This window comes from Benincasa hispida, chromosome 8 (assembly GCF_009727055.1).
Source record: "Benincasa hispida cultivar B227 chromosome 8, ASM972705v1, whole genome shotgun sequence".
In the NCBI taxonomy this organism is placed as follows: Eukaryota; Viridiplantae; Streptophyta; class Magnoliopsida; order Cucurbitales; family Cucurbitaceae; genus Benincasa; species Benincasa hispida.
This window is the reverse complement of record NC_052356.1, coordinates 50,756,522-50,770,434: the sequence shown is the minus strand read 5'-3', so window position 1 is coordinate 50,770,434 and position 13,913 is coordinate 50,756,522. Positions and strand designations below refer to the sequence as shown.

At 34.0% G+C, this 13,913-nt stretch overlaps 1 long non-coding RNA gene across 7 annotated transcripts; it reads left to right on the top strand.

Annotated features, from left to right (window-relative positions):
* Positions 1-386: 386 nt before the first annotated feature.
* On the top strand, positions 387-13,098 carry LOC120083600. 7 transcript variants are annotated; one of them, XR_005483473.1, is made up of 7 exons: positions 388-6,340; positions 6,466-6,511; positions 7,150-7,332; positions 7,437-7,494; positions 7,639-8,262; positions 8,344-8,429; positions 12,876-13,098. It is a non-coding gene; the product is annotated as an uncharacterized LOC120083600 (long non-coding RNA). The 7 variants fall into 7 exon arrangements; XR_005483472.1 differs by having other exon boundaries at positions 6,466-6,555; XR_005483470.1 differs by having other exon boundaries at positions 387-6,340; positions 6,466-7,332.
* The last annotated feature ends 815 nt before the right edge of the window (positions 13,099-13,913 follow it).

The following is a 13,913-nucleotide window of genomic DNA, read 5'->3' as shown; positions in this document are numbered from 1 at the left end:
TTGAATTGGTAGTCTTGTTGATACGAACCAAGAAATCACATTTTCATCAAATGAACTAGAAGATGATATGAATCAGAATCATTAAATTTCCATGCAAATTTAGATTTTTTTAAATTAATTTTCAGCAATTTAATGCTTAATTTAAGTATTGAAATTATGGACATTGAGTTTAAAGATAGTTGTTGGAAATATGGTGGTTATTTTGATGAGGATGCATTGAAGATGAAGACTAGTCAAAGATGGTGTCTGCCATTAATAGATTGTGCATTAAAGATGGTGATTGGAAGATATTGTTAGAAGATGAACTTCTTTAATGTTTTATTTTTACTTTATGTATTTACATTAAATGAGTAGAATATCTACAAGGCTATATTAAGCCTTCTATGGCATTTGTAATAGATTAAGAATTTGGATGAATGAAATAGAAAATGCAAAAATGTAGAATTTTGTTTCTTGTGTTTTTTTGTGATAGAATGCATGAATATTTGGAGCATTCAAGTGGGACTTGATCTATCTTACTTGTGGAGTGCTTTGAAGATCAAGGTTGATGGGAGTTTCTAACTTTTTTCGATCCTTGGTTCCTTAGATCATCTAAGTAATCTGAATCTAGCCTATCTTAGGGGTTGAGATCAAATCAGTTTTGGAACTATTGGGGTTGAGTTCTTTAGGTCTTGTTGTTCAACATGGTTCTTAGATCTGATGCTTGGGGGTCTCATATCATTTGGTATAAGAGTGTTGGCTCTAGATCAGGTATATCTTTCCATTGTTGCAATAGCTTTCTTATTCTTCTATTTCAATTTTTTTTCTAGTCATCTTGTCACCTTCTGTCCATTAGATAAAAACTAAGGAAAAAAAAGTGACAATTCTTATTTTCATTTTATATTTTTGTCTTCTTCAAAGTTTTAGATCTGAGTGTCATCTACAAAATTGCTTTCTTCAAGATCTTCCAATTTGGTTTCCTTCCATGTCAAATGTTCTCGTTTTGAAAATCTGTAAAAAAAATTGTGCAATTCGAGAGATTTTTTGTTGAACATTGTTGTTCATGGATTCAAGTATAAGAAGACAACCACCAATAGCTGCATTCAAAAGAGATTCTTTAAATTCAAGGACGAATCTTCTTGAAGAAGAGGAGAATGATACGAACCAAGAAATCACATTTTCATTAAATGAACTTGAAGATGATATGAATCAGAATAATTAAGTTTCCATGCAAATTTTAGATATTTTTAATTAATTTTCAGCAATTTAGAATTTAATTCAAGTATTTAAATTATGGACATTGAGTTTAAAGATAGATATTGAAAAGATGATGGTTATTTTAATGAAGATGCATTGAAGATGAAGACTAGTCAAAGATGGTAGCTACCATTAATAGATTGTGCTTTAAAGATGGTGGTTGGAAGATAATTGTTGGAAGATGAAGAACTTCTTTAGTGTTTTATTTTTACTTTACGTACTTACATTAAATATAGTAGAATCTATACAAGGCTATATAAAGTCTTCTATGACATTTGTAATAGATTAAGAATTTGGATGAATGAAAAAGAAAATTCAAAATTATAGAATTTTGTTTCTTGTGAGTTTTTGTGATAGAATACATGAATATTTGGAGCATTCAAGTGAGGCTTGATTTGTCTTGCGCTTGGAGTTCTTTAAAGATCTTAGGTTGATGAGAGTTTCTTCCTTTGTTTGATCTTTGATTCATTAGATCACCTAAGTAATCTGAATGTAGCCTATCTTAGGGGATTAGATCAAATCGGTTTTGGGGCTATTGGGATTGAATTCTTTGGGTCTTGTTGTTCAATATGCTTCTTAGATCTGATGCCTAGGGGTCTCATATCATTGATGATATGAATCGAGACCGATAAGTTGAATTAGTGTGAGGTTTTTAAAGTATGTATATTTTCGATGTTAATTCCCCCAAAATTGTGTTGATTATTAGCTTTAATTGCTAATTTTGTAGGATTAAACGATACCCGAAGCATTTTGGAGTTATTACAAGAAAATTGTGCCAAAAAGATAAAAATGACCAAGAAAATCAACAAATTGAAGAGAATCGAGTAAACACCCTAGAGTGCATCGAGTAAGGCTGTTAGATCATCAACCATCGAGTATTTAACAGAATACTGTCAAATAGCATCGAATAAAGAATATCGAGTTTTCAACCATCTTCCATTGAGTCATCGAGTTTCTTCTAATTCATTTTCCATCGAGTTAGAATGATCGAGTAAAGAGCATTCTGAACGTCGAGGATCGTGTATTGATCGTTGAGTGTCGAGGAGCGAGTACTAAACAGAAAAATTCATTGCCTTCGTTCTTCTTTTCGAATTTTGACGCGATCCATCCATGTGCTTCGTGACGATTTCTTGCTGGTATAAATGAGTTCAGTTCTTTAGAGTGAGGGAGATAGATATCATTTTTTTTTTAGAAAATCCACCATTCTCTTGAGAGAAAAAAACTTAGAAGAAGAAAAAACCCATTTTTTTTATAGAGAGATTCCGATTTTCAAGAGTGATTCTTGTAATTTTCTATGAGATTGAGTCGATTTATACTCAGATTTGTATCAATATGCAACTATCAATGGAATGCTTAAAAAACTTCAACTTCCGTGAGTAGGTAAATCTTTTTCTTGGGGTACTATGTAATTAGGCATTTCTTGAGACTTTTCTTGAATTTTCTTTCATGTAATTACTTTCTTTTGTATGTTCTTGCTAAGATTTAAAATAAAATTGATTAAGATTGAATTGACGAATCGAGATTAATCCATTTTTATATGCAAAAATTATATGGTTCTATAACAAAATTGTAATTGTAGTTGTAAGAATTAGTAGTCTTGATAGAAAATGTGGACTTTTTTTCCTCCTTTCTTTAAAGAATCTATTAATTCAGAACATTCATGTAATCGATCTTGATTTTTCAGTCTTTTGATTTCAAAATTGGAATAGTTAAGAAAACCCATGAGTTTAATGTAATTTAGGGATTAGTTGTGAAATGTCTTTAGGAAGTAATTAAGACCTAAATTAGGGCTAATTGTGAAATTAGCTAATTAGGGCATTAGGAATTTATTCTTAATGAACTATTGAATAATCTAATTGCATGATTTCTTATCAAGTCAATGATAGAATTTCCTAGTTATATAAAATCCCTAAGATTTTATTTCCATTTAATTTTATCTCACAATCTCTTCTTTATTTCTCTCACTAATAAATTTCCTATATCAATTCTTGTCTTTTGCTTAGTTGGTTTCTTTTAGTTCTTAAACAAACAAATCCCCCATTTAATCTTTTGCATTTAGGAATTCAATAGTCAATTTTTGGGCCAATTATTTGCGGTTCTCTTGGGATCGACCTCTTACTTCCACTATTACTACGTGTTAGTTCTAGTTGTAGTTAGAGTTTAAATAAATTTCATTCATTTTGGGTAGATAGAATTAACGACACTTACTTTACACCGAACAATCAGTAAAGTATAGTTGTTTTTAATTAATTTTTAGCATTTTAGTTTTAGAGTTATTTGTTGCCTTTACTTAATTTCTAGCTTTTAAATGTTAAATTTAAGTCTTGGTAATTATGGAGATGCATAGAAGATGGTGGTTGGAAAGATGGAGGTTGTCATTAATGATGTTACATTAAAGATGGTGGTTGGAAGATGGTATTTGGAAGATAACTCTTTAATGTTTTATGTTGACTTTTGCTACTTTATATTAATTGTATTAGAATCTCTACAAGGCTATATAAAGCCTTCTCCCCACCCATCTGTAATTAGATTAAAAAGATTGGGATTTTTGTGAATGAAATTTGAGATCTCATATTTGAGACTTTTCCATTATAATTTTACACTTTTTGTTATAGAATGCATGTGAGCCCTCAATCTAGAACAAGATTTTCCAATCTTGCTTCTAAATCTTCGATCAAGAAATAATCTAATTCTAGCCTTTCTCTCGGGATTGAACTAAATCGTATAGGGAAGTGTTAATTTCTTAGATTCAAAGGTTCTTGCTACATAATAGCTTGGGTCTTTGAGCTGAGGGTTAGAGTTGCCTTATCATTTGGTATCATTGCAGAAGTTTCATTTTTTTATGTCCCACTCTAGAATTGATTCTATCTTTCTTCGTTGTTTTTGCATTTTTATTCAAATTTTCAATTTTGTTCATTTAGTTCTTTTTTTTTTTTTCATCCATTGTTCTTCTTCTTTCTTTATCTTATTTTAATCTTATTGATCAAATTTAGATCTTTGAAAGAAAAAAAGTTAAAAAAAAGCAAAAAAAGCAAAACATAAGCCAAAAATAAGTGAAAAAAACCAGAATTTGTTCTTGCAATTATTCATGCAAATTGTGTGCTTAATCTTGGATATTTGAACCAATTTGACATGATTAAGTTATTATATTAACTATTTCTATCTTTTGTCATTCCCTAGATCAATTGCATGTTCATTTGAGTGTCTTTTCAGCTTTCTGTCATTAAATGCTGAAACTAATTCAAATATGAAATTGTTGACCTTTCTTCTTGTTTTTAATTTTCTTTCTGAACGTAAACGGCCAAATTTGACTCTGGGTCATTCAACAAAGTTTTAGACCAGCCTTGTATCTTGAATTGTTAATAAGAGAATTTCGTCAAATTCATTGCATAATGCCCTTATATTTGCAATTCCATTTCTGTGTCAGTTTTATTCGAAAACTACTTTGTATTTTTCCTTATTTGTTTGAGTTTTTTATTGTTTTCTTATTCTTTTTGAGCTTATTTCATAAATATCTTGTCTTGCTTATATTGAATAGCTCTCTATTTCAAGAATTGCTTATTTCACATAAGTCTACCAAATACATAATTTAACCACTTTCCCAAATAGCCTACCTTTTTGTGCGTGAGTGTTCTTGAGTGAACAATTCGTAAATTTTGAGATCTATTCCTTTTCATTTAAGATCATGTTTCATCAAGAAAGAAATTGCCATGAGAGGTACAATAGCAATGAAAGTTTTTGGAAGACTTTTGACAATAGTTTGGTTGAGTTACATCAAGTGGTTGATTGCCTATCTAAATTGACTCAAGAATTGAATCTACGAGATCAAAATTTCAAAAAGGTCAGTCTATCTACTAAAAGTATGCCCATTGTGTTTGTAGATAGTGATAAAGTTTAAGATGACATACCTTGTGAAAAACTAGATGATTTTATTGAACACCTAATATTGAAGTCCATGTTGATGTGTTTGAGTTAGAGGAAAAGACAGAAAAGGCCAAATCAAAAGCATATAGATTGATTTAAAAATAATCTCGTGAGAAAAGGAGTGAAAAAGAAAAGATGAGGTTAGTTTATGGCCTAGAGAGGAAAATGAGAGAAAAGTTGAAAAGATGAGCTTATTTAAGAGAGCTAGTGAGGTTAAATTTATTTTTCTCCAAAACAAAATATTTTTTATCTTCTATACAAAAAAAAAAAAAAAAAAAAAAAAAAAAACTTGTTTTCTAATGGTTGAGCTCAAGCCATGTTTTTCTAGTGTTTCTTTTGAGTTCTTACAGGAGGCCAAAGCACTTATAAAGATGCTTGATTTGAAGATTGCTTCAAATGTCAACAATGAAATACAACATATACACTTTAAGGTCAAATCATTTATTTAAAGGCACAACTCCAAATTTGCTTCAAAATTCGAGCATGCTAGCAAGCATAAAGTGTTTAAAGTGAGGAACTGGGTGTGGAGACACTTTTGGAAATATCGTTGTTGTTTTCCGAAGAAACCCAAGTGTAAGTCCATCGACGACTTGCATATGAAATTCCATGACTACAAGATTACTCTACAAGGTGACGGAGATGTAAATTAGTTTTTGAATTCCGTTGAGTTTAGTCCATTCGATGTAGGAGATATTTTTAGATTCGAGGACGAATCCTTTTGAAGAGGGGAAAGATGATATGGATCGGGATCGATGAGTTGCATTAGTAAACTTTAGTTATTTTTAATTAATTTCCAACATTTTAATTTTAGAGTTATTTGTTGTCTTTAATTAATTTCTAGCTTTTAAGTGTTAAATTTAAGTCTTGTAATTATGGAGATGTATGGAATATGGTGGTAGAGAGGATGGAGGTTATCATCAATGATGTTACATTCAAGATAGTGGTTGGAAGATGGTGAATTGAAGATTGTGGTTGGAAGATGAAGAACTCTTTAATGTTCTTTTGTTGACTTTTGCTACTTTACATTAATTGTATTAGAATCTCTACAAGGCTATATAAAGCCTTCTCCCCATCCATCTATAATCAGATTAAAAAGATTATGACTTTTATGAATGAAATTTGTGATATCATATTTGAGATTTGTTTCTTAGAATTTTACAATTCTTGTGATAGAATGCATGTGAGTCATTCAATTTAACCTTGACCAAGTTGATTATGGAGTGACTCTTATTTAGAACAAGATTTCCCAATCTTGCTTCTATATCTTCAATCAAGAGGTAATCTAATTCTAGTCTTTTTCTCCAGGTTGAACTAAATTGTGCATGGAGGTGTTAATTTCTTAGATTCCAAGGTTCTTGCTACATAAAAGCTTGGGTCTTTGGGCTGAGGGTTAAGGTTGCCTTATTACTTGTTTTCCTGTTTAATAAAGCTTCAACAACAAACTTCTCTTTTCGGGTGTCCAAATGAAATTGGCTTCAGTATAACAATAGCTAACTAAAAACTCGTTAAACCCAATCCTTGAGAAAGATACCCTAGTCAAGATTTTATTACTTCGATATGTAAGCTTGCATGCTGCTGTCAATCATGGAGTCATTACGTGAGATGTTTGTGCAACTTTCCACACATCTAGAGCATGACACCCTCAACTTCATCTTCAATGCTAGAATGAACGAGGGATCGTTTGTTAGGGAACATGCCATAATATGATAATCCAATTCAATGTGGCCGAGATGAATGAGGTTTTCATAGATGAGTCTAGTCATGTAAGCTTTATTCTGGAGACTCTTCCAAAGAGTTTCCTACTGTTCCACAACAATGCTATAATGAGCAAAATCGAATATAACCTTACCACCCTTCTAAAAGAATTGTAGACTTACGAGTCCTTGATGAAAGTCAAAGGAAACAATGGGGAGGAAAATGTTGCTAGTTCCTCAAAAAATTTCCATAAGGGTTCTACCTCTAAGACTAAGTTTGCGCCTTCTTCCTCAGGCTCTAAGAAGTGGAAGAAGAAGAAAGGTGGTAAGGGGAAGAACAAAACTACCCCACTTGCTACTTCCCAAAAGGGCAAAAAGGTCAAGGTTACAAAGGGAACCTATTTTCATCGCAACCAAGATGGGCAGTGGAAACAAAATTACCTAGAGTACTTGGCCGACAAGAAGAAGGAAAAAGAAGGTAAATATGTTTTACTGGTTCTTGAAATTTGTTTAGTAGAAAATGACGATTCCACCTAGATACTTGATTTAGAAGCCACTAACCACATTTATTCTTCGTTACAGGAAACTTGTTCCAAGCAGCAACTAGAGGCTGGAGACATGACTTTGTAGGTTGGAACGGGTAGGTCGTCTCCTTTGTTGCAGTAGAGAGCTTAAAGTTTTTTTTTTTTTTAAATTCAAAATTTTTATTATTAGACAATATTTATTATGTTCCTTATTTTAAGAGGAATGTTGTCCTAGATAACTATGATTCTCTTGTTTGCAGTCACAAACTACTCAGAATTAACAGTAAAGTACAGTTCAAGACTCAGGGAAGGCTGCATGCTTCAAGCTTCAAAACTCTTCAATTGTTTACCTGAATGCAGCTTTCGTGTAGACGAAGCTCTAAAGAACTAGACAATAGCTCAATTATGTAACGATAGTACGAAGCACTAGACGATCGTGTAGACAATAGTTGAGTAGAGCTAAACGATCGAATAGATGACAGCTGAGGAACTAGACGGTCGTATAGACGATGAGATGCGGAGCTAAACGATCGTATAAACTATGCAATAGGAACTAAATGATCCTGTACACGACACTTGAGTAAATGTTAGATGATTGTAGAGAAAGAAAGAAAGAAGGAACACAAGTATTTAACTAGTTCGGCCAAAGGCCTACATCCACTGTGCAAATCGGCATAGTTTCTTTTATTACTTCTTCTTTAAACTTCTTATAGAATAAATGCCTTGCTCTCACTCTCTCATTCTCATTATTCTCTCATTCGTTTTCTTTCTATACAGGCACTCAATATCAACAAAGAAGCTCTGGTGATTACAATAAACATAATAGAAAGAAGTCGACAACATTCAACTGCTTGCAACTCCATTTCCTGTCTTCTGTTCTTTCTGTAATAATCTCCACCTTTGTATACATCTAGAGTACCTTTCCCTTTTTACTTGTTGAGTTGACTAGAACTAACCTTTTTCAGGTAACTCAAACTCGAGGAGGTCCAAGCATCGACCAAGCTTGCTTAATGGGACTGTCTTGGTCAACATATCAACTTCATTGTCTGAGGTATGTATCCTTACTACCTCAATTTCCCATTTCTCAATCTCCTGTCTGATAAAATGGTACTTGATATCAATATGCTTGGTTATGCTGTGAAGCTGTTGGTTTTTAGATAAGTAGATTGTGCTCTGGTTGTCATAATATATTCTCACCTTTGTTTGTGTAATGCCAAAATCGTTTAGTAATCCCTTCAGCCACAAACCTTCTTTGACAACCTCAGACAGTGCTATAAACTCAACTTCTGTTGTGGAAAGGGCCACAACAAACTACAAACTAGCCTTCCAACTTATCAAATTGTTTCTCCATAGGAAAACATAACCAGATAGTGAGCGCTTCCTATCCAGATCCCCTGCATAATCAACATCAACATAACCATACATTTCATTATTGGAAGGCTCATTCTGTCTATATATGATCCTTGCTTCCTTTGATGAACAGAGATACCTCAGTATCCATTTGACTGCTTCCCAATGTTGTTTACAAGGATTTGCCATGTACCTATTGACCAAACTTGTAGTATAGGACATATCTAGTCTGGTTGAAGTCATTAGGTACTTCAAAGATTCCACTGCCTAGGAATAGGGAACAACCTTCGTATGGTTTATGTGATATTCAATTGTACTTTTTGGACTGTTTGCAGCTGAAAGCTTAAAATGAAGAGCAAGTGGAGTGCCAATAGGCTTAGCAGTATCCATCTTGAACCTCTGCAGTATTTTTCCACAATATTCTGATTGACTAACATGCAATCTGTCATGTCTTCTATCTCTTTCAATCTCAATGCCTAGAATCCTTCTAGATTCCCCTAGGTCTTTCATATCAAACTTTTTCTTTAGGAGCATCTTGACTTTCCCCAACTCTTCTTTGGAACTTCCAGCCAGCAGTATATCATCTACATAAAGGAGTAGATAAACTGGTTCCTTGAAGCTTTTAGAGTTTGTATACACACACCAATCATAGAAACTTCTCTTGAACCCCAATGGAGATTACTTCATCAAATCTATCATACTAACACCTTGGTGACTGCTTGAGCCCATAGATAGACTTGTTTAGTAGACACACCAAGTCTTCTTCTCCTTTCTTCACATACCCTTGAGGTTGCTTCATGTAAATAGTCTAATTCAAAAATCCATGTAAGAAATATGTCTTCACATCCAATTGGTCTAACTCCAAGTTCTTTTGAACAACTAAGGAGAAGAGTAACCTAATGGATGTGTGTTTCACCACTGGAGAAAAGATCTCAGTGTAATCAATTCCTTCCTTTTGTGTGAACCCCTTAGCAATTAGTCTTGTCTTGAATCTAAACTTTTGTACCCCTGGAATTTCTTATTTTAACTTGTAAATCCACTTACATGAAATAGGTTTGTACCCTTTAGGCAAAAGTACTAGTTTTTCAAGTTTCATTTTGGTTGAGGAACCTCATTTCATCATTCATTGCCTCAATCCACTGTCTAGCATCAGGGCTGTTAGTTGCTTCCTCAAAATTGGTGGGTTCATTGTTGCTTAATGAAATGGCAGTACTTAAAGCAACACTAGCAAAGTCAAATTCTAAGTATCTTGCAGGTGGCACAATGGTTCTTCTAGTTCTGTCTCTTGCTAAGGAATAATTCTGTAAATCGCCATATGTCTCTACTTGTTCACTAGACACAAGTTAACTAGTCTCAGCAGTGTCATCACCTTCAACTTCTAGATTCTGAGAAGAAGAAAAGCTTTTGGATCATTTTGAGGCTCCACCTCAAACCTCGTGCTACTTGTCTTAGACATAGATATTGATTGTTGCTCAGACATCATAAACATTTCATTTTCTCTGAACACAACATCTCTACTATTTACACATCTCTTCTCAACAGGATGTCATAGTCTAAAATCCCCCACTCCCAGTGTAAAGCCAGAAACATGCATTTGACAGCCTTAGGTTTCAACTTACCTTGGCTTTGATGCACATAGCCTACACACCCAAACACCTTCAAGTGTTCCAGCTTGGGAGGCTGTCCTGTCCACCTTTCTTCAGGAGTTTTCAGCTCAATGGACTGATGTGGGCACCTATTTAGAGTGTAGATCATGTAGAAAATTACCCCAGTCCAATATTTTCCAGGCAAAAGAGCATTGGACAGCTGACATCTAACCCTTTCAAGCACTGTTCTGTTCAATCTTTCAGCAACTCCATTTTATTGAGGTGTATACCTCACTGTTCTGTGCCTCGCAATGCCATTCTCCCTGCAAAACAAGTTGAACTTCTCTCCACAGAACTTTAAACCATTGTCAGTTCTCAAGTGTTTAATATGTTTAGAGGTTTGCTTTTCAATCAAGGTCTTCCCTTCTTTGAATCTACTAAACATTTCATAGAAAGTAAGCCCAACTCTTCCTTGAGTTATCATCAACAAAGGAAAGAAAGTACCTTGCTCTACTTAGTGAAAGAGAGTGTGCTGGCCCTCATAAGTTAGAATGCACATATTCAAGTATCTCATTGGAGGTGTGTTGTCCATTAGAGAAGCCTTGTTTTGTTGCCTTGCCAATTATGCAATGTTCACAAAATTTCAAGCTGTCTCCAACACCTTTAGGAAGAGTTCCCTATTTTGAGAGAACTTGCAGTCCTTCACACTAATATGAGATAGTCTTTTGTGCCATAGCTCATCTTCTGTGGGTTATTCATCACTTTCCATCAAGGTCGAATGTGCCATTTGCATATCTTTAATGACATACAAGCCATTAACTTTGGTTGCCACCAACACTACTTTTGAGTCTTTAATTATTTCAAGTGTGCCTTCAATTCTTCTGTATTCATAGCTAATGGAGTCAAACCTAATTCCTAATCAACTTCACTGAACCATCTTGCATCTTCAAGTATACAGACCTAATTCTAATAGCCTTGCAAGTATTATTATTTCCCATGTAGATCAGCCATCCATCCCGCTTCTTGTAAGTACAAACCCACCCTTTAGATGGTATCATATAGACTGAACAACTAGAATCTGTCACCCAATATTGAGTCTCCATAGAGTTCTGCTCTCCACACTCTTTAGTTGTAGCCAAGGCATTTGAATACATAAGGGAATTTTCCCCCACAACAGCCTTAGTCTGTTTTCTTCCCTTGTTCTATTGGTTCAGCTTCCTCATCAAGGCATAACAGTCTTTCTTCATGTGTCCAAGCTTGTGGCAAAAATGACACTTGATCTTAGACTTGTCACCACCATTCTGCTTTCCCTTCCCATTGTTCTTTTTTTTCTCCTTTGAAAACAATCATGTTCCTCCTTGCTGATCTTTCTTGCTCATCTGTAACTCTAGTTCTCTGACTCTTATTGCTAAAATTATTGCTTTTGTAGTGATTTTTTCTCTACCATACTTCATGGCTGTCTTGACATCTTTAAATGATTCTGGTAGCGAGTTAAGTAATATAAAAGCTTCATTTTCTTCCCTAATATTTCTTTTATTAATCTGAATTCTGAACACAGCCTCTTGAACTTGTCAGTGAGGGACTTTGTAACATCCATCTTGTATATGAAAAATATTTCCCTCAAGAAAGCTTTATTAGGCAAGTCTTTGTTGAGATAAATCTCGTTCAGTTTGTTCCAGAGATCATAAGCAGCAGGTTGGTCAACAATCTGCCTTAAAACATTATCTGTAACATTCAAGACAATAGTTCCATAAGCATTTACTTCTATTGTCTATTTCTTTTCATCGGCAAGTGTTTCGAGGTATTTTGCAGGGTCTGTAATGGCCAGAATCTGCTGTCCCAAAATTGCCTTAATCTTCGCTTTCCATAATTCAAAGTTTGTCTTTCCATCAAACTTCTTGATTTCATACCTGGTTGTAGCCATTCCTGCAAGATTAACTTATCTGATACGAAATATGCAAGAATTCAAATCTTGGATCTGTCTTGAACTATTCTCTGAGCTCTGATACCACTTGTTGTCCCAGACAACTATGATTCTCTTGTTTGCAGTCACAAACTACTCAGAATTAAAGGTCAAGTACACTTCAAGACTCAGGGAAAGCTGTATGCTTCAAGCTTCAAAACTCTTCAATTGTTTACCTGAATGTAGCTCAATCGTGTAAATGAAGCTCCAAAGAACTAGACGATAGTTCAATTATGTAAATGATAGTACGAAGCACTAGACGAACGTGTAGATTTGAGTAGAGCTAAATGATCGTATAGACGACAACTGAGGAACTAGATGATCGTATGGACAATGCGATGCGGAGCTAAACGTTCATGTAAACGATGCGATAGAAATTAAACGATCGTATACATGACACTTAAGTAAATGCTTGACGATCGTAGAGAAAGAAAGAAAGAAAGAACACAAGTATTTAAGTGGTTCGGCCAAAGGCCTACGTCCACTGTGCAAATTGAGAGGGTCTCTTTTATTACTTCTTTAAAATTCTTACAGAATGAATATCTTGCTCTCACTCTTTCGTTCTCATTATTCTCTCATTTGTTTTCTTTTTATATAGGCACTCATTGTCAACGAAGAAGCTCTGGTGGTTACAACAAACATAACAGAAAGAAGTCAACAACATTCAACTGCGTGCAACTCCATTTCTTGTCTTCGGTTCTTGCTGTAACAAGGAAGTTGATTTCACTTTCATGTTTATTGGAACAAAATTATAATATCTCTTTTATTTGTGATAAAGCGTTTATCTCAAAGAATGGTATTCATATCTATTCAGTAATAAACAAAAACAACTTATAAGATCATTAGCATCTAAAATGCTCTATAATATTGAAATGTTCAACACCACCACACAAGACAACAAAATTAAAGTTTCTGCAAAGGAAAATGTCCATCTTTGGCATCTAAGACCAAGTCACAAAAATCTTAATAGGATTGAGAGGTTAGTCAAGAATAAAGTTTTAAAAGAGTTAGAAGAAAATTCTTTGCCTATATGTGAATCTAGTCTAGAAAGAAAAATGACAAAACGACCTTTTACTGAAGAAAGTCATAGAGTCAAAGAACCCTTGGAATTTATACATTCAAACCTTTGCAGTCCAATGAATGATAAAGTAAGAGGAGAGTTTGAATATTTCATCACTTTTACAGATGATTATTCAAGATATGGTTATGTTTACCTAATGCAAAACAAGTTTGATACACTTGAAAAGTTCAAGGAGTACAAGGCTGAATTTGATAACTTGTTAGAATTTGATAACTTGTTAGGTAAAGAGATTAAAACTCTTCGATTAGATCGAGATGGAGAGTATAGGGATATGGGATTCCAAAACTATTTGATAGAACATGAAATCACATCTCAACTCTTAGCACCTGGTACACCTAAAAAAAATGGCGTATGAAAAAGGAGAGACAAAACCCTGTTAGATATGGTTCAATCAATGATGAGTTATGTTTCTCTACCAAACTCATTCTGTGATTATGCAGCGGAGACTGTAGCCTATCTCTTGAACCAAGTTCCATAAAAAAGTGTTTCTAAAATACCTATTGAGCTATGGAGGGGTTGTCTAGCCCATGTGTTAGTGACTAACCCAAAGAAATT